Source organism: Rhipicephalus microplus, chromosome 3, assembly GCF_043290135.1.
Source record: "Rhipicephalus microplus isolate Deutch F79 chromosome 3, USDA_Rmic, whole genome shotgun sequence".
NCBI classification, from domain to species: Eukaryota; Metazoa; Arthropoda; class Arachnida; order Ixodida; family Ixodidae; genus Rhipicephalus; species Rhipicephalus microplus.
The window spans coordinates 72,404,578-72,424,677 of NC_134702.1; the positions used below are offsets into that span (position 1 = coordinate 72,404,578).

At 43.9% G+C, this 20,100-nt stretch overlaps 3 non-coding genes across 3 annotated transcripts; all 3 read right to left on the reverse strand.

The window, feature by feature from the left end:
* Positions 1 to 518: 518 nt before the first annotated feature.
* On the reverse strand, positions 519 to 609 carry TRNAY-GUA (transfer RNA tyrosine (anticodon GUA)). Its single transcript is given in 2 exon segments — positions 519 to 554; positions 573 to 609. It is a non-coding gene; the product is annotated as a tRNA-Tyr (tRNA).
* Positions 610 to 14,858: 14,249 nt separating this feature from the next.
* Positions 14,859 to 14,931, reverse strand: TRNAK-CUU (transfer RNA lysine (anticodon CUU)). Its single transcript has one exon. It is a non-coding gene; the product is annotated as a tRNA-Lys (tRNA).
* A 2,160-nt stretch (positions 14,932 to 17,091) lies between these two features.
* On the reverse strand, positions 17,092 to 17,182 carry TRNAY-GUA (transfer RNA tyrosine (anticodon GUA)). Its single transcript is given in 2 exon segments — positions 17,092 to 17,127; positions 17,146 to 17,182. It is a non-coding gene; the product is annotated as a tRNA-Tyr (tRNA).
* Between the last annotated feature and the right edge of the window lie 2,918 nt (positions 17,183 to 20,100).

A 20,100-nucleotide genomic window follows, 5' to 3' on the forward strand; every position in this document is an offset into this window, starting at 1 on the left:
GAGGTGAGACATTACGCATCCTCCCTAAAAACAACAACAAGAAACAAGAATGGTACTAATGCTGTGCCGAAAATGGCGCGACGTACAAATGTGAAGGAAACCAACAAAACGCTTCAAGCCATACTTCGCCCAGACGTCGAGGGTTGGGTCTGAATTTCCGAAAAAAAAAAAAGAAAACTTGCTTTTCAACATTCCTAAAATTTCTTTTCGTCGTTGATTGGCATTTCTCCACAAAATTAAGGGTAACCAGATTTTCAAACAATACCAGCGTTGACTGATAAACTAAATTCTTTCATACCAAAGATTTGTAATATTCAGAGGGAAGTCATAGGAATCACTTGCCAAATGTACAATACTATTCATCCACTTTTCTGTATTTTTTTTCAACACACCAAATTTTCTCTCAGTACCTTGCCAAAGTTGCTCTCTAAGGTCTCCCTCGTCCCCAATTGTAGTGACACGAAAAAAAAAGGCATTTAGAAAAAGAAAACTGAGAAAAGTGTGAATTAAAAATGAACTCCGTCGAGCCGGATTCGAACCAGCGACCTATGGATGTCCATAGTACGAAACCTCTACAGTCCACCGCTCTACCAACTGAGCTATCGACGGATATGAGAACCGCGTCGTTTGTTTGCCAGAACATGGCACCGGATGTGCGTTGCCTTGTATACGTATACGCGGAAGCATACGTTGCGCTAGACGCGTTGAAGTTAACAATGGTGTCAGTGCGGCATGCTTCACACTTTCTTCGCGATTGCACTCGACTAGAAATCTTAGTTTTCTTTTTCCCTGTTCCCTTTGGCGTGAGTGTATTTTCCGAGTCGGTAAATTTATCCGTACTACTGTTCTTTCGTGCGTCTCACTGGTTTTTGTGCTTTATTTCTGGCATCCAAATTAATTTGAGCTTTATGTAATTGTGTTACCAGCTGTTATAAAGAAATACAATAAGTGTAAGTGTATGCTGTAGCAAAAACAGCCTCAACATCTATTATGTGGCCTTGTGGAGTGTTTACACCACGAGCACATCATTCACTCCAAGGAAAAAAAAGGTATATATGACTCCTTTCGGGGTGTGAAGGGGCATGTGAATTCTCTTTGGAGATATTTGTGCTCACTTTTGGGGTTCGTGTAACCCAGCAGCCGTAAGAGTCAACGTGCCTCTTTAAAGAGAAGACTAGAAGTGAACAGTTTAGGGCTCTTTATCTTGGTCAGACACAATATTAATGCGATCTGGAATGAAGTTTGTCTCATATACCTGAACACACTGATGCCAGTAGCTATGGCTTTCTAGGCTGTATTCACACGACGGACAAAATCGCGAATCCAGCCTGCGGATTGTGTAAACGTCACCCTACGTCAGCCGTTCCCAAGCCCCGCTTCGGTCCGTGCGGAGAGATTAGTGAAACGACCGAAGCCCAGATCACGGTTCGGATCCTCGGACAGCAATGCCGAAATCCTCGCCTGTAGCGTGAATTATGCCCCACATAAATATAACGGCGGATACTGAGCAAACTATACTATACCGTACGGGCGGATACTGAGCAAACAGCAAGGCTCGTTCACGCCCTCAATGCGCGAGTTGACGATGCAGAGAATCGCTCGAGACGAAACAATCTTGTGTTTGACGGCCTTCCTGACACAGCAGCACCAGAAAAATCGGCCACATCTGAAGAAAAAATTATACGTCTGTGCTCAGACCACCTGGACATGCCACTTGAACCTCAAGATATAGAGCGAGCACATCGTGTTGGTCGCTATTCGGCTAATCGTCGGCGCCCATTGATTGTTAGGCTTAATCATTATAAGAAAAAAGAAATGACACTCTCGAATGGGCGCAAACTTAAGGGCACCGACCTCAGCATTGGTGAAGATTTCGCCCCAGCAGTTTATAGAAACGCCCGCAGGCAACTTGTTTTTTTTTGCGAAAGCTAAATCTGTGCCATTTTCCTCGCGTTTTAAAACTCTCTTTATTGGTTCTAAGCGGTACCTGTTCGATGACGCATCGCAAACAGTGAAAGAAATATAGCAGTCATCACGTCATCAAAAAACAAGCCACTCCCCTTGAACGAAACCTATACCTCATGTTTCCCTTTCAATAATTTACACTAACATACGAAGCTTCCTTCCCAAACGAGAGCACGTGTCTAACCTCGTACTGTCGTCGAACAGCAATGTTTTTGAAATCACGGAAACGTGGCTTTGTAGCGACGTCCATGACTCGGAAGTATTGGCTGATCTGCCAAACTTCAGCGTCTTTGGAAAAGATCGTGACGGGACTAGAGGAAGAGGTGTGCTCATTGCAGTTAGCCAACAGCTGTCGTGTTCTGCTATCAATATCACATCAGATTTTGAAATAATGTGTATTCTATGCCATGCCACCCCACAGTCTGTCATTTTAGGTGCTCGTTACAGGCCTTCGCGCAATAGCACCGACTTCACTTGTAAACTAAACAATGCACTAATTGTCGTTTGCTCTCGGCACCCAAACGCCAACCTTCTTCTTTTTGAAGACTTTAACCTGTCAGACATTGATTGGTGGGGCACCGTACCCTCTTTAGTAAGCCAAACCAAAGCGAGATATTTTCTGAACGTTTGCCTCAACTTTAATCCAACACAACTTGTATCAGAGATGACCCGTGTTACCCAAGACACTGCAAACACTTTAGACCTAGTACTGGTCAACTGTCCAGATAGTTTGTCGTCTATTACCTTTCTTAGAGAAATAAACGACCACAAGGTCATCCATGCTTCTTTTCACTTTGCTCCAGCTTTTCGGCATAATCGCGAAAAAACTATACACTTATACGACAAAGGTAATTATGATGCAATATGTGAACAGTTACAAAATTTTCGACCTTTCTTTCAAGATACGTTTCATAACCGCATCATTAATGAAAATTGGCTGATATTCAAGGAGGAAATAAACAACTTAGCGAACCGGTACATACCAAAAATTACCTTTCAAGCGCATGAACAAAAACCATGGTTTAATAATTCGCTCAAAAGATTAGAAAACAACAAAAAAAAAACGCATGTATCGTGCCGCTAAATGCAGGACGGAAACGTTTGCATGGGAAAATACTACGCTGCTGAACGAGCATACCTATCAGCAATTCGCAAGGTGAAAGATGCGTTCTTTTGCGATAGCCTTCGGAAACTTTTAATCAATAACACAAAGAAATTCTGGCAGGTGATAAATCCTCAAGAAAGGCACAGTGTAACACTTACCAATGAAGAAGGTGAAACGTTCAACGATATAGAATGCGCGAACATTTTTAATGCAGCCTTTTTGTCTGTATTTACACAAGAGTTCACCATGCCCCCTCCTTTTTCGCGTACCAACGCAACAAGTCATATGCCGACCATTACATATTTTTCCAGATGGAATCTCATCGCAAATCGACAATGTTAAACCCACATCGTCAGCCGGCGTGGATAACATTATTTGAAACTGTTAAAGAATACTAGACATGTATGTCAACGCGATTTTCCTGTGTTTGCTGTTCTCGCAGTCACTTTCAACTGGTGAAATGCCATATGACTATAAGGTGAGAATGGTTGTTTCAGTCCACAAAGCAGGTGACAGAAATTGCCCGCTTAATTATCGCCCCACTTCGTTAACGAGTGTGCCCTGTAAGCTCATGGAACACGTCATGTACACAGAAATTATGAAATTTCTTGACTCGAACAAATACTTTCATTCTTCACAGCATGGGTTCCGCAAAGGCTTTTCCTGCGAAACACAAGTGGCCATTTTCCTGCATGATATTCATACCAACTTAGATTCTAACCTCCAGACAGACGCGATATTGCTAGATTTCGCAAAAGCGTTCGACAAGGTACCACACCAACATCTATGACTAAAACTTTCTCTTGCGAACATTAACCGCGACATTTTGCGATGGATTGAAGCGTTCTTGACAAACCGATCTCAGTTCGTTACAGTTAACAACCACGCATCTAGCGCCCTACCAGTGAATTCCGGCGTACCGCAAGGATCTGTACTCGAACCTTTACTCTTCCTAATATACATCAATGACCTGCCTCTGCACGTGTCTTGCAACGTTCGTTTGTTCGCAGACGACTGCGTCATTTATCGAACAATTACTAACACACCGAGTCAAGACTTACTTCAGGAGGACATCAACCGTCTACAGAAATGGTGCGACCGTTGGTAATGGAACACGATATAATAACACCTAGGTACTTGTAGGACTGCGCAGAACACATGGGAATGTTCCTGATTGTGTATAAGGAAATGGGTCGTGCCGACGAGAAAATACCATCAGTTTGCATTTATTAGGATTATTTTCTCGTCGGCACGACCCATTTCCTTACACATACACAATCAGGAACATTCCCATGTGTTCTGCGCAGTCTTACAAGTACCTAGGTGTTACTATATCGAACGACTTGTCCTGGCGCACACACGTCACTAACATCATTTCTTCTGCTAACAAATCACTTGGTTTTCTCAAGCGTTCTCTGAAATGCGCCCCCAAACTGGTTAAACTACTGGCCTACTAGTCAATAGTCCGTCCGAAACTGAAATATGCATCTGCCATATGGAATATCCACCAAAAATATCTCATCAACGCACTCGAAGCCATTCGAAATCGTGCCGCAAGGTTCATTCATTCTAATTATTCATATGACACAAGCATATCTTACTTAACGAAAGAATTGAATTTGCTTCCCCTTGGTACGTGCCGGCGCACTGCAGCCTTCTCACTTTTCCACAAGTTTTATCACACCTCGCTTCATAAGCCACCCTATATATCTACCCCGCAGCCCGAGCATCTCATCGTACACGGCACACTTTCCAAGTGGGCCGCCTTCGAATGCGCACTGTTACCTTTTCCGCCTCATTCTTTTGCCATGCCTCTACAGACTGGAACAACCTTCCCCACCAGATTGCCGCCATCACTTGCCCGTGTTCGTTTGCGGTATCACTGCGCACTTTTCGCAATAAAAAGTGACATAGTTTGTATTATTTACTGTACTAGTGCTGACGTATTATTTATTGTACTTGTGCTGACGTATGTAACACCTTAGCCCACATATGTATGTTTCTGTATTTTTCTCGTGTTCAGTTACATGTTATGCAAATTTTGTACTTTAGCGCGTGTATTTTTCTCTTTATTGTGTTTATTTATACAATAAGCAAATTATGTACCAATGTATTTCTACCCCCTATGTAATACCCCTTTATAGGGGTCTTTAAGGTAATAAAATGAAATGAAATGAAATATGAATCCTGATACTGGAGGGATCCTAATCACGCCACGTGACCGATTCGTCCGCGACCATGTCCATCGTTTCAATACAGGTTCTTCGAGATACGTGAATACGTGAATGGATGACGAAGGTATGTGACTGGTGCAAACATGATAATCATGAGATGCGTGTCATGCAACAGCACGGAATGCCATTCTTATGATGCGCTGGCGGCCATTTCGCTAGCTTCACTTATACCAAATTTGGTATTGCGGCACGTGAACGGATGATGAAGGTATGATACTGGTGCAAACATGATAAACAGGAGGCACGTGTCATGTAACGACATGACTACATGCTACGCTCATGATGCGGTCGCGGCTTATTCGCTAGCTTCACATGTACCAAACTCGGTATTTCGCGACCTGAACGGACGACATAGGTAAATGATACAACCAAACATGATAATCACGACATGCGTGTCATAAAAACTTGACTGCATGCCACACTGATGATGCACTCGCGGCCGTTTCGCTAGCTTCACATAGGCCAAATTTGGTATTACGTGACGCCAATGGTTGACGAACGTATGTGACTAGTGTAAACATGATAATCATGTGATGCGTATCATGTGAGAACATGGCAACATGTCACAGTCAAGGCGCCAATACATTTCGACGTGACGTAATCTGCGTGCTCGCCGGCGTTCATTTCGTCGCGTCACGGTGGCGTACGTTGCCACGCCAGGCGCCGGTCCTGCCATATACTCGCAGCAGCGCGCCGTGCTGTGTTGCTTTGACGCATGCGCGTTTCAGCGCGTCCGGCATCCCTCCGTCACGAAAAGAGGGAGACACAGTGTTGTATGGGTAACGCATCGGCACGAAATGCAGAATGGCGCTTTTCGCGCCGTTGGAGGCTGGTCGCGTCTGGCATCAGACTATAGAGTGCTCACGTTTTGCTAACGTAGGGTTGTTGTGCCCAGCGTGAGCGAGCGTCAACGCTACATTTGAGTATATTGGGCCCTTCATGATTCGCTCACGGCCGTTTCGCTAGCTCCACATATACCCTATTTGGTGTTACATGACGTCAATGGATGACGAAAGTATATGACTGGTGCAAACATGATAATCCTGACACGCGTGTTATGTAAGAACATAAAAACATACCACGCTCATAGCGTGGTCGCGGCCGTTTCACTACCTCTACATATACTAAATTTGGTATCACGTGACGCGAAAAGATGACAAAGATAAACAAAACATCCCAACATGATAATCATGACACGGAAATCATGTACGGCATTATTGACTTCCACCTCATAACGTTGTGGTGATTTTAAAGTCGCACATCAACATTTCTCATTTGTGCTTCGCATGTCATCAATTCCCACTGTACGTAGGATCTGCCACTTACTTTAATATTTCATATATGATGCTATCTCTATAGAAATAAAAATCCTTAATCATTTGGAGTGCTTCTTTGGAGTCAGATTATATTGCCCAGTTTTGTCTTTGCTGGCTTTCAACAGTGAATTTTGAAGCTTGTAATATTGCAACAAGCTCCGCTGCTGTAGACGACGTCTTTCTAGAAAGTCGGAAATCTTTGTCTACTTATATTCGGGTATATGAAAAGCGCAGTAAAACTTTCGTCCATTGAAGAGCCATCCGTGAAAAGAAATGTGAAACGGTCTTGGTAATTGCACATTTGTTGAAGCGTTAGAAATTTGGCCTCAAGGTAGTCTGTTGAGGATGTTTTTTCTGTCCCTTTGATGACCAAAGTGACTGGAGGTGATGTAAGCTGCCAAGGAGGAAAACTGATATCGGGACGCAACAAATATTGTTCTTGTTGAAGTGCCGCCACGCAAGCTCGCAAGGTGTCACCAATTCACCCGTTTCTTTGAATAAGCTTTTCACAAAGCGGATAGGCTTAATGCCTTTGCGATAAGCGGAGTAAGTGGCGACAGAGTTTCTGAATGCGAAGAATTTGAATTGGGGTTTCTGTGGCTTCTGCGATTACGAGGCGGCTGTGAGTTGATGGTGGTAAGCCCAGGCGAATACGCACACTGCGGGCTGCGATGTTGTTTAGTTTACGCTCATTTGTCTGAGACATACTTTGCGTCCCTGGTAATGCATATGCGATGGCTTGTCGAACAAGAGCTCTATGAACCTTCAGAAGTGATTCTCATGGGCCACCCCATTTGGTTCATGTAATACATCGGAGAACATTCAGTGTCCGGTTCACGCGCTCCTCAATGTTGGACATATAAGGTCCCCAGGTTAGCATGCAGTCCAATGTTATGCCGAGGAAACGATCCTTGCACACAAGATGAATTACAGTCTGGTTGACCGAGAGTCTGAGCTGGTCGTGACGTCTTCTGGTAAAAGGTAACACCGCAGATTTTTCTGCTGAAACGTCCATGCCGCATTCTTTCAGAAAGCGCATTCTTATATGTATGCCTTCTCGAGGCAGATCCTGTACTTTCCGGCATTAATGCCCTGACGACCAGGGGCAGATATAATCTGTGTACATTGAAATATGTACTGATAATGGTAAGAGAGTCGGCCGTTGGCACATTACTATGATTAGTAGTATAGGGCGTGATACACTTCCTTGGGGTACACCTGTTTTGAGGCCTCGTGACGTGCTTCTGCCAGTGCTTGCCGCCATGAATACAGTTCAGCCAGTCAGGAAATCAGAAATGCAACGAAGTTGACGTTCCTTCATTCCTAGACTATATAATCCGTACCAAACATGTACGTGGCTGACTGTGTCAAAGGCGTGCCTAATGTCTAGGAAAGCTGCAATTGTCAATCTTACGAATGTGTTTTGGTGCTTCACAGGAGTGACAAGGTCTAAAAGAGAGTCCAAAGCACTGCGACGTGGGCGAAAACTTGATAATTGGTCAGGAAACCCCTCACTGACTTCTATCCACCACTGCAGTCGCTGTTGCACCATCTTCTTTGTGACTTTGCTAATGCAGGAGATTACGCTTACTGGTCGAAACGATGACAGCACGTTGGCGGGTTTACCGGGTTGAGGAATCGGAACGCTTTTGCCACCTTCCAGGAAAGTGGCACCGACGCACCTTTCCTACTGTTATTGTAAATGCCAAGGAGCGCCGTACTCCCAGAAGGTCCGAGGTCACACATCATGCTGTAAGTGACATCATTTGGCGCTGGGGAAGTTTTTCGTCGGTCGGTACGTAAGGCAGACTCTAGTTCAGCTTGGCTGAAATCTATGGCATGGGATGAGTGCTCTTCCATAAGTGCGTCTCTTATTGGCCGCTTCAAAGCCTGCTCTTTTGTTATGAACAGGTTTGTGGACACTGCTTCTGCTGGTAGTGCAACAAGTCGCAAAATTCGTCAGCCATGATCTCTTCCGTCAAATTTGTTGGCAACGCTATCGCCTGCAAAGATTGAGTGTGAGCTAATGGAGATTTTAGAGAGCGATATAATTGCCATACTTTTGAGACTGAAGAATAAGGGTTTAAGGAATCACAAAACTTTCTCAATTTCTTCTGTGAGAGTTTATCAAGCTTTCTGCGCATCACCGAGAAAATCTTTTGCGCTTTTCTATATTCATTCTGGCTGTCTGTATGGCGATATCAGCTCTCGGCTCTTCGACAAATCGCGCGATGTTGTTGGTATTCAGCGTCTATGCTTGTGTGTCCTGGTGGAATCGCAAGTGTTTTGCTGCTAGATTCAATGTTGAGCAGCATGCTGATGAACACTTCCGCATCGCCAGAGTTTTGCAAATTGCTTGCATTTAGGTGCCCGAATAATTACCAATTCGTGATCATTGCACGTCTACATTTTCTGCTATTACTAAAGTTCATGAGAAGATAGCCTATTAATACCGGGCTATGCTCACTGTTATGTGACTCAGTGTCCACTGTCCATTGCGATTCAGCTGCAATATCTGAGGAGCAAAATGTAACGTCTAAACATGTGCTATGAGATGGTCCACGAAAATAGTTTGCAATCAATCATTTACGGTGCAGACATTGTCATGATCTGTAATGCCTTCTATAATTTTTTCTCGAGAATTGAAATTCGTTCTACCCCAAAGAGTGTGATGAGCATTGAAGTCACGGGACTTTATAATCCGCCCAGACAAAGATGTTAAAATGTGGTACAAGTCAGTAAGGACTGGCTTTCTTGGTTCAATATCAAGTCAAGTCAAGTCAAGTTTATTAAATAGTTCAGTTGAGTTACATGGTTAGCGTTATTACAGCAGAAGGTCACAAAGTTTCAGAGAAACTGACAGGGGGACTTCCTATAGCTACATGGATGGGGTAATTACATTACAAAAAATACAGCAATAGTATACGGACTTGTGAGTAATAATGAATAATCTTGATTAACAACAAAAATACGATCAATACACAACATAATGGTAATACTCACTATTGAAAATAACAAGGAAATAGTCAAAAGAGAGTGAGGACAAAAAAATTGCCCGCAGCTTCCCTCGGGGGAACACTGAGGAGGATGCGGAGCATATAATTGGTTAACGGGGTGTTAAAGTGCGACTTACTTGGGTCGATGGCTAAATTGGTTAACGTGGTTGTGAAATGGGGTGTTAAATTGCGACTTACTTGGGTCGATGGCTAAATTGGTTAACGTGGTTGTAGGAGGGGGTGTTAAATGAGTGAACACGTACACACGTATGCGAAAGGGCGGCGCTGGTCGAAGGGACGTCGATCATTGTGTTTGTGGATTCGTTGGAATTCATTTCACTGCGACCTTGGACGTCGACGCGCCGTACAAACCAACCGACGAGCGGCAACTGAGCGAGCGAGCGCCGACCTTGAGTATATATACAGCTCGACGGCGCATGCACTGTCAGCTGTTGAATGTTCTCGAAGCGCGACGCCACATGCGCGTCCACTGGAGAATCAGGAGAATTGTAGATGTCGAACGCGGTGTGTAGAGGAGGAAGGGTGCACAGATGGTGGAGGAGTGAAGCGCGCGCGGTGTGTAGAGGAGGAAGGGATGCACAGATGGTGGAAGAGTGGGCGACGGCGCGACGGCGCATGCGCGCGCGTCAGCTGTCGAATGTTCGAGAAGCGGTGCGGACGGCGCGGACGGCGCACTACAAGGCGCGAGTATAAGATGCTTCCGCATCTAAAAACAATATTAATGAACTCTACGTGACAAATGCAACACGTTTCATTTTCAGTGTTATCAATTATGCAAAGGCAATTTGAAGTAGTAAAATAGCACAGAACTGTGGATAGCTATTAACAGTTTATTACACAAATCGGATGAGTTGATTAATTCCTGAACGTAATATTTCTTACTGCGCGAAGTGAAAATATGAATGTTATGCGATGATTTCAATTCGAAAGGTAATGAATTCCAAATGGCTATGCTAGTAAATAAGGTTGAGAACTTGCCGTAGTTTGTCCTTACGGCCAGCAAAAGAAGATTATTGCACTGGAAAAACAGGGGGATGTTACCATTAATTAAGTGACGATGATCAATGCATGCAATAAAAATGTCATGCGTGATGAGTCTAAAGGCGACAATGGGCATTCTATGATAAAATAATTGTCTCAATGGGAGTATGTTAAGCTGAGGAAACAAGGAGCTGCAGGAGAAGGAAAATGGGCTGGAAGTCATTAATCTAACTGCTTGATTCTCGAAGTCGCTGCAAACATTCGATGTGCGTGAAATATGTGTTAGCCCAAGATGATACGCAATACGAAATATGGCTATGAATATAAGCAAAATACAGAGTACGTATGATGTGAGGCGGAAAATAAGTTCGTGTCTTGATGATAACGTGAATACCAAATGCAATCTTTTTAACGAGTGATGCTGCATGTTTATGAAATTTCAGTTCGCTATCTAAGATGACGCCAAGAAACTGCGCTTCACTGGAAATGTTTATGACGGTATTACCAATGTGAAGGAAAGGTTGTATGTCAAGTGAAATGCGCGGGGAATGGAACAACATAAACACGGTTTTAGTAGCATTGATCTGAAGATAATTGTCCTGGCACCATAAAGTTATGTTATGTAAATCTGTGTTGAGGTCAGACTGAAGTGAAGAAACTGATTTACATGACTGAAAGATGGTTGTGTCGTCAGCGTAAAGTATGCACTTTGTCCTTGTAAGAATGGTAGGTAGATCATTATTAAACATCAAAAATACAAGTGGGCCTAAAATTGATTCCTATGGAACACCAACGTTAATTAACTTGGGCGTTGAAAGATGGCCATTAACATGAACCATTTGAGACCGGTTACTGAGGTAGCTCTTAATAAAACTTAGTGGTGGACCAGACATTCCAAATGTTTCAAGTTTAGCAAGTAGAACGTGATGACTTATAGGGTCAAAAGCCTTCGTCAAATCGATAAACACAGATTCCACAAGTAACCCTCTATCAATAGCTTGTTCAATTTCCTTTGTTAAGGTAATTAGTGCCAGCTCAGTTGAATATCCTTGACGGAATCCGAATAGTTCTGGAGATAAAAGATTAATTTTTTTCAGATAACGCATTATTCTCATGAGGATCAACTTTTCCATTACCTTACCGAAGAAAGGCAGGATACAGATTGGCCTATAATTCTGTACAAAAGTCTTATCACCCTTCTTAAAAACTGGAACTATTTTACCAGCCTTAAGGCAGCTCGGAAACACACCCGCTGAAAACAGCTTGTTAATAATTACTGCCAAAGGTGGTGATATTAGGTTTGAAACTAGTTTTAATTTAAAAGGATCAATATTATCTAAACCAGCACTTGTGGTCTTTAGTGATGTGATGGCCTGAAAGACTTCATCTGCAGACGTGGAATGAAGATAAAAAAAAATGAGTACACCGTGGTATATTGCGTAAATGACCTGGTGATTGCTGCGTATCCGCAGATGCGCAGAAATGCTCACTGAACGTGGCGGCCACTCTTACAGGGTCGGTATACATTTCGTCGCCTTGCTTTATTTTTATTGTGGGTTTTTATTAATGAAAATTTTATTATTCTTTCTAATAAATATGAACGCTTAATATGTGAATGTCACACTTCCTGAACTAAACCTTGTATACCACATACTCCGGAACACATCTTCTCGATACATCTGTCAGGCAACATGGTAAGTGTTTGCAATTGCTCGGCTAGGTAAGTTGTTAGGGCGACATATGTACACAACATAGTTTATAATCCTAAAGTTTGAATCTGCGCATGCTTCTGATATGGCTAGAATGAGAACTTTTTGCTCGTAAACTAGCCTGCTGAAGTCGCCCAGTTTTCCTTGCAAGCTATTAGCATTCTATTGGAATATCGCGACATTTTCGAAGCAACCATTCATATTTACCAGCACCAGTGGAAGCCATGATATTGGGGCCTATAGAAGTGGTTCCATAGCAAGCAGAACCTGAATCTCTGGTAACAATGTAGACCCTGGTGTCATTTTGATAATGGCCTTGAGTGCACCAAATAACATAGGCACCAGCATTTGTCCAATGTTGTAACTTGTGAGCACACTTGCCGAAAGAACTTCTTGAAGTGTTGCAGTACCTCTGGCTTTCAGGCGTCCTGGTGGTGCAGTAGGCTCTTCCTTTGAAGCTGGTATTCTGACAGAGATGGATCTTGAAAAGGCTTTGGACTTCTCAGTGCATCTGCCTATAGTTTTTTTCCACAGTGTAGCTCATTCCACTGACGTTGTCTTGGGTGCTGTTTCGGCCTAGTGTTCCCCAATATGTCACGATTAGCGACAGGTCGGTGACGTTTCCCGGTTCCATATTGTAGGCTTTCTTTCTTCTGCTCCTCTGCTGCCTTTTTCTGTGGACACTTTCCGAACAAATGCGGGTGTGGTCCGTCACAGTTAGCAAATTGAGGTTGGCGACGTGACGTGTACTCCCTGTGGCTCTGAGAACTGCAGATATCTCGTATCTTTGTGATCCTCTGTAGTGTTTGGCAATATGTCCGTGTCTTTAGCATTTGAAGTATTGCACAACACCAAAGAACTCGGTCACTGGATGACTTGTGAAGCCCAGCATCACCCTTGCTGGCATTGGTCGGTCCGATCGGAAGTGTAAAATGACTTTCTTGTAGAAGCGAGTCCCCACTTAACCGTTCTCGGTCTGTTTTGTTTATGATTGCCGAGAAACTGAGGTGACTCCTGCATCCCTTCAGGTATCACTGTATTCCAAAGGAACGTTCTTTATCCGACTAACATTTCTTGAGTAAGAAGCAGCTAGGCATCCTTGGTTCTAAGGCGATTCCCATTAAGGTAGTCGTCGCCAGTAGTCTGTCTGTTAGCTGCTTCTAGAGAGGCAACCAAAGCGAGAACACTTCAATCTCTTGTAATTCGAACTGCTAACAGTTTTCCTTTGTCACGGCTAGTACCTTTGCAGCCAAAACATTTGGGTTTACACGTCGAAACAACCTGTCTTGTAGAGAACGAAAGACAACAGGTATGCCTTGCTTTTGTTGTTTCTTGTAATTCACGGTGATGAAGGGGTCGACCTCTGGTAGGTCTTTGTCCTCATCAAAACACGTCTCCGTGCTTTCTAATATACCTTCGTCTGTCTCATGGCGCTTTGCGGCACTTGTGGCGACGTCCTCGTATTTCACCAGATGTCAATTGGGAACTAGCACTTCGGTTGTGATATGATTGCTTTCCATTCCTCGTTTGAGCCATTGTAGGATCTTGCGTAGGCTGGTCGGTATGCCTTGTGCATCCAGGATCATTATTTGACGTAGTTGTCATGGTAGCAATCATTGTCTCACTCCCAGCAAGGGCGGAGGAGGGTCACCGTTGCGAGCAGGGACTATATTTCGAGGGCGCTGATGAAGGTTTGGCTCAGCTGCTGAAATGGCCTGGCGCCTGATGCAGCAACCACCTGACGGTCCTATCGTGCCGGCTGATGTGGATAGAAAACGAAAAAAAACTCCGTCCAAGGACCAAATTTTTATTGTTCCCATAGAGGGGGAAAAAACCAAACCGAAAGCTACAAAACTGTAGCATGAGAATACCTGAGGGCCAACATAATGCCTTCATGTGACACATGGCAGAAGAAGCTAGAACGCAGTCAACGAGCAATATTAGATGCACTGCACATACAGGTGTAAGGTTACATAAAAGAAGTGAATATAAAGACGGAGCTGTGCAATTTGCCACAAGAAATGAAGTACTCTACTGGTATAAAGTACGTACAAAAGACAAAATAAAAACAAACAAAAACAAGAGACCAAGACACTGCACCTGACAAAATATCCTTTAGCTATTACGCAGGTTACCACACCGGTCCTCTCTTCGGGCAACGCTCCCCTTTCACACTCTCAAGAACGCCACAAACGTTTTAGGAACTTTTCTTTCTCTCTTTTTATCCTCCCTAACCAAGCAGACATTCTGCCGACTGTTTGCGTTTTTTTTTTTTGTTGTCCTAGAGGACTCCTGTGCATGCCGCGGAACATTGCCGCGTGGTTGTAACGTCGAAGAAGGTTGAAATGTTCGACATTACGGAGCAGTGCAAGCAACACGGGCAACGGGTCGAATTACATGAAAATTGACAAAGCGCGCATGGCAGTGTCCACGTGACAAACTCTTCACACAAGGGATTATTTTTTCCGTTGCAAAAAGAGGTTGAATAAAGCAGGGACGTTTTTCAAGATGAAATAAGGGTAAAAAAATTACGCCCAACGTGGGGCTCGAACCCACGACCCTGAGATTAAGAGTCTCATGCTCTACCGACTGAGCTAGCCGGGCTGCGCTGCGTTCGTGTCATGTCAACATCTAAGAAGAAACTATTTGATTCATAGCTGCTGGCCGTAATTTTTTTTTGTACACGCGATGGGTTAAGACATATATATAGATCACCAATATAACGGCTTCAGCTTTTACGGATAGTTAGAGTAAAAATACGAGTCACCTCGAAGGAAAGTTTCTCTCTCTCTCTTTCTTTCTCTCTCTTGATCTTCTTCGTACAGCCGTGGCGGTGTGGTGGCTAAGGTACTCGGCTGCTGACCCGCAGGTTGCGGGATTGAATCCTGGCTGCGGCGGGTGCATTTTCGGTGGAGGTGAGAATGCTGTAGGCCCGTGTGCTCCATTAAAGATCCCCAGGTAATTGAAATTACCAGAGCCCTGCACTATGGCGTTTCTTATAATTATATCGGGGTTTTGGGACGTCAAACCGCACATATCAAACAATCAATCAATCATCGATCTTCTTCGCACTGCGTGATTCTCCGTTGCCCCTAGGGAGCACAACATTCATGGAAACGAGTAGTACTGTGCTATCGTATACATAACACACGACTGTGTGGTATAGGAAAATTGCGCAAAAAAGGGAAAAAAAGATACCGTGAAGCTGTCCTATACATACAGCGTCATTGAGAAAACGCTGTCAATGGTTGCTAAAATTGTCACGGACGAAGCTTCTTTAGTCTGAATCAGTGCCCTGATATCGTGCTGCTTTTGCTGACGAACTTGAGAGACGAGACACGTTGGCGGTGCTGCTGCTGGCATGCTGCCACGCTTTTGCGACGCTTGCTTCGAGCTAACATCACGCTAGAAGCTTTACTGCGTGGCGACAGCGACTTTTAGCCACGTCGTCGAAATGTTTTGAGGCGGTGTAAACAAGGAAAAGGAACGAAATCAAGCGAGCGAAAGTCTCGTTTCACTTGAAAGTCTTGGATCTAGGAATTAGCGGACGATTTCACACAAAGTTCAACCACCACGCGGCTAGCTTGGGACGATGTTCGACTTCATAATGTTGGTTACACTACATAGCATATGCAAGTGGGTGACGGCCATTCGGCACGCCAATTTGGGCGCACATTGAGCATGCCTATGATTTAGAGAGAATGAAACACGTGAATAAAACACACGAAGCACTTTGGATGGCGAAAGACTTTAATGTCTCATACTCGCGTCTATCCGTCCTTACGTGCCTTGGAACGGTGTCGGCTGTGGCCTCTTCCTTCCAAACTCTCTCAGCAACCACGTGATGGTGCAACAACCACAAACGAAAAGTAGAAGAAAAAAAAAACATTGTAGAATCAGTCAAATGCGCACAGGCTTTCGTCAAACACACTTTAAAACTTACCAAGTGCCCTCATCAATTTTTAGAATGTACGTGTCTGTCCGAGTTCACCTCAAATTTTCGATGCGATCTGGTATTGTTTGTGAATAGTGTTTGATATTGTGCTCTTGAAGCGTCAAAAACAGGATGTATCGAGAAAAAAATAATATCTTTGTGAGCTAAATCGGAAGCGCAGGAGACATTTAACCTCATGGTATAGTGGGTTCGAGGCCCACGTTGAGCATTCCTATTTTGCTTTGTTGTATTGTTCATTTTTTCAAAAAGGAAGTACAGCACTGACGGAAGCACAGTTTTTCATTTGAAAATCAATACGAATTCAAAGAATTTGAGACATCATGCATTCGCACTAATGATAAAAAAAATTGTACTTAAGCTGTGCCGAAAATGGCACGTCGTACAAATGTGAAGGAACCCAACCAAACGCTTCAGAACGTACTTCGCCCAGACGTTGATGGTTGAGTCCGAAATTCAAAGAAAAAAAAACGAAGACCTTTTTTTTAGCATTCCTCCATCTTCTGTTTATTGTTTACTGGTATTTATCTACCAAATTAAGGGTAACCAGAGTTTCAAAGAACTCGAGCACTAACTGATTAACTAAATTCTTTTATACCAACGATTTGTAGTATTCAGAGACACGTCATCGCTGTCACTTGCCAAATGTACAATACCGTTAAACTAATTTCTTTTATGTCTTTCTCTAGACAGCAAACTTTTTCTTTCGGTACCTTACACTCTAACAACTTTTTTTCCTTCCCACTTGTTGTGATACGAAAAATAAAGCCCACACTTTAAAAAAAATTAAAAAACAAATTAAAAAAGATTCTTCCGTCGAGCCGGATTCGAACCAGCGACCTATGGATGTCCATAGTAAGAAACCTCTACAGTCCACCGCTCTACCAACTGAGCTATCGACGGATATGGAAAGCGCGTCATTTCTTTGCCAGAACACAGGCACTGGCTCTGCGTTGCATTGTATACGTACGCGGAAGCATACGTTGTGCTAGACGCGTTCAAATTAACAATGGTGTCAGTGCGGCATGCGTCACACTTTCTTCGCGATTGCACTCGACTAAAAATCTTAGTTTTCTTTTTCCCTGTTCCCTTTGGCGTGAGTTTATTTTCCCGAGTCCATGAATTTAGGTCTGTACTACTGTTCTTTCGTGCGTCTCGCTAGTTTTCGTGCATTATTTCTGGGTTGCAAATAATCTTAATCTTGGTATAGTTGCTTTACCTGCTGTTCTAAAAAATACAGAAAGTATAGGTCTCTGCTGTAGCAGCCACAGCCTCGTCATCTATTATGTGGCCTTGTAATGTGTTTATACCACGTGCACATCGTTCCCCCTAAGAAAAAATTGGCAGGTCCCACGTACAGTGGGAATAGATGATATGCGAAGCACGAATGAGGAAGGTTGATATGTCACTTTAAAATCAGCACAATTTTGTGGTGGTAAATTATGCTGTACATGACTTTCATGTCTTGATTATCATGTTTGGAAGTGACATTCACCCTCGTCATCTGTTCACGTCACCTGAAACAAAATTGTGTGGTTGTGGAGATAGCGAAAGGGCCAGGAGCGTGCTGGGGGCGTAGCATGTAATCAAGTTTTACATCACACGCATGCTATTATTATCATGTTAGGACGTGTCATTTACCTTCGGCGTCCGTTCGCGTCATGCAATACCAAATTTGGTATATGTTGAGCTTGCGAAACGGCCGCGAGTGCATCATGATCATGGCAAGTATTCATGTTGTTACAAGAAACGCATCTCATGATTATCATGTTTGCACCCGTCACTTACCTTCGCCATCAAGTCACGTCCTGTAGCACCAAATTTGGTATACGTGAAGCTAGCGAAACGGCGGCGGGCGCATCATGGAGGGCCCAGTATGATCCGACGTAACGCTGACGCGCGCGCACGCTGGGCGCAGTGACGCTACGCTAACAAAACATGAGCATCGTCTGACGCCAAGCGCGACCGGCGCGACCAGCGTCTGTCGGCGCGGCCCAGCGGCAACCGACACGAAATGCGACATGTTGCGTTTCGCGCCGACGACGTTACCGCGTCCGCCTCTCTTGGTGACGGAGGGACGCCGGGCCAGCTTGAAAGCGCATGCTTCAAAGCCACGCAGCGAGGCAGGTCTGCGCCTGGCGTGGCACCCGCCGGCGTGACGCGACGAAACGAACACCGGCGCGCCGGATCACGTCGAAGTGTATTGGCACCTTGACTGTGGCATGTAGTCATGTTCTCACATGACGTGCTTCTTGTGATTATCATGTTTGCATCAGTCACATACCTTCGTCATACATTCACGTGACGTAATACAAAATTTGGCATATGTGAAGCTAGCGAAACGGCCGCGAGCACATCTTGAGTGTGGCATGTAGTGATGTTGTTACGTAACACGCTTCTCATGTTTATCATGTTTGCCCCAGTCACATACCTTTGTCATCTATTCACGTCCCGTATTACCAAATTTGGTATATGAGAAGCTGGCGAAACGGCCGCGAGCGAATCATGAGTGTGGCATTCAGTCATGATGTTACATGACACGCATGCCACGATTTTCATGTTAGGGTATGTCGCTTGTGTTTGCCATGAATTCATGTCATACCATACCAGTTTTGCAACATGTCATGTGAACGGAACCACCGCAAGGGGAGCAAGACCATGAAATGTTAATCGCAACATTCATGACATGCATGTAATGACTTTCATGTTATGAATACTCACATACGCTCGTCATACAGTCATGTTATCCCATACCAATTTTTTATTGATAGCATTATCAAAATGGCCAGGCGAGCTAAAGTCGTAGGCGGCTAGATAGGTAGATAGATAGATAGATATATATATATATATAGATAGATAGATAGATACGCTCAATGTCGCCGAAGCTCGCTAAGAAATGCTTCGCATTAAAAACAAACAGTACATATAACTCCTTTCTAGGAGTAAAGGGGCATGTGAATTCTTTTTGGAGATTATTGTACTCTTTTTCGAGATTCGTGTGACCCACAAGCCGCAAGAGTCAACGTGCCTCTTTAAAGAGAAATGTACACTTAATGGCTCGTTTTCTTGGTATGACACAATAATAATGAGAACTAACAGACAATCATGCCAGAGAAAGTACAGGGAATCTTATGAGAAGTAATTGTAATATAAACGTGAAGGAAGAAAAGTTGACAAAATGATAACTTGCCGTGGACAGGAACTGAACCTGCGACCTTTCAATGACGCGTCTCATGCTCAACCAACTGAGATACCTCCCGTCCACTTCATGAGGTATATATGTGCATTTAACCGTGGAAGCCTCAGTCAGCGCCGCCAGTAGCCATGGCGGCGACTGTGGAACACTCTTTGTCTGCCTGTTTGGCGTCACGTAGCTCGTGAACTTATTACGTGGTGGCAGCTGATCAGTAATCCCTCGTACACTGTCTTTATGGCACCAAGTCTGCCAGAAAATGATCCTCGCCATTAATGAAGGAAAGAGGTGTACATTTAAGGGTTCGTTTTTCTTGTTAGACACAGTAGTATTGTGATCTAACAGACCGTCATACCAAGGAAATTACAGGGGACGGTATTGGAAGTAATTTTAATGTAAATGCGAAGAAAGCAAAAAGGACGAAAAGATAACTTCCCTGGGCAGGAACCGAATCCACGACCTTCGTTCCGTGATTCGATCCCGCGACTTGCCTTCGTGACTTGCCACGTGTGACTCTCCTTAAAGAGAGAGGGTTTCGTGGAGCGTATTGTCATGTATGCAGCCGTCATAAATGGTTGTGTCACTGTAGCGAAGGCTACCAGTATCGCCTTACCAAACTATTCAACTC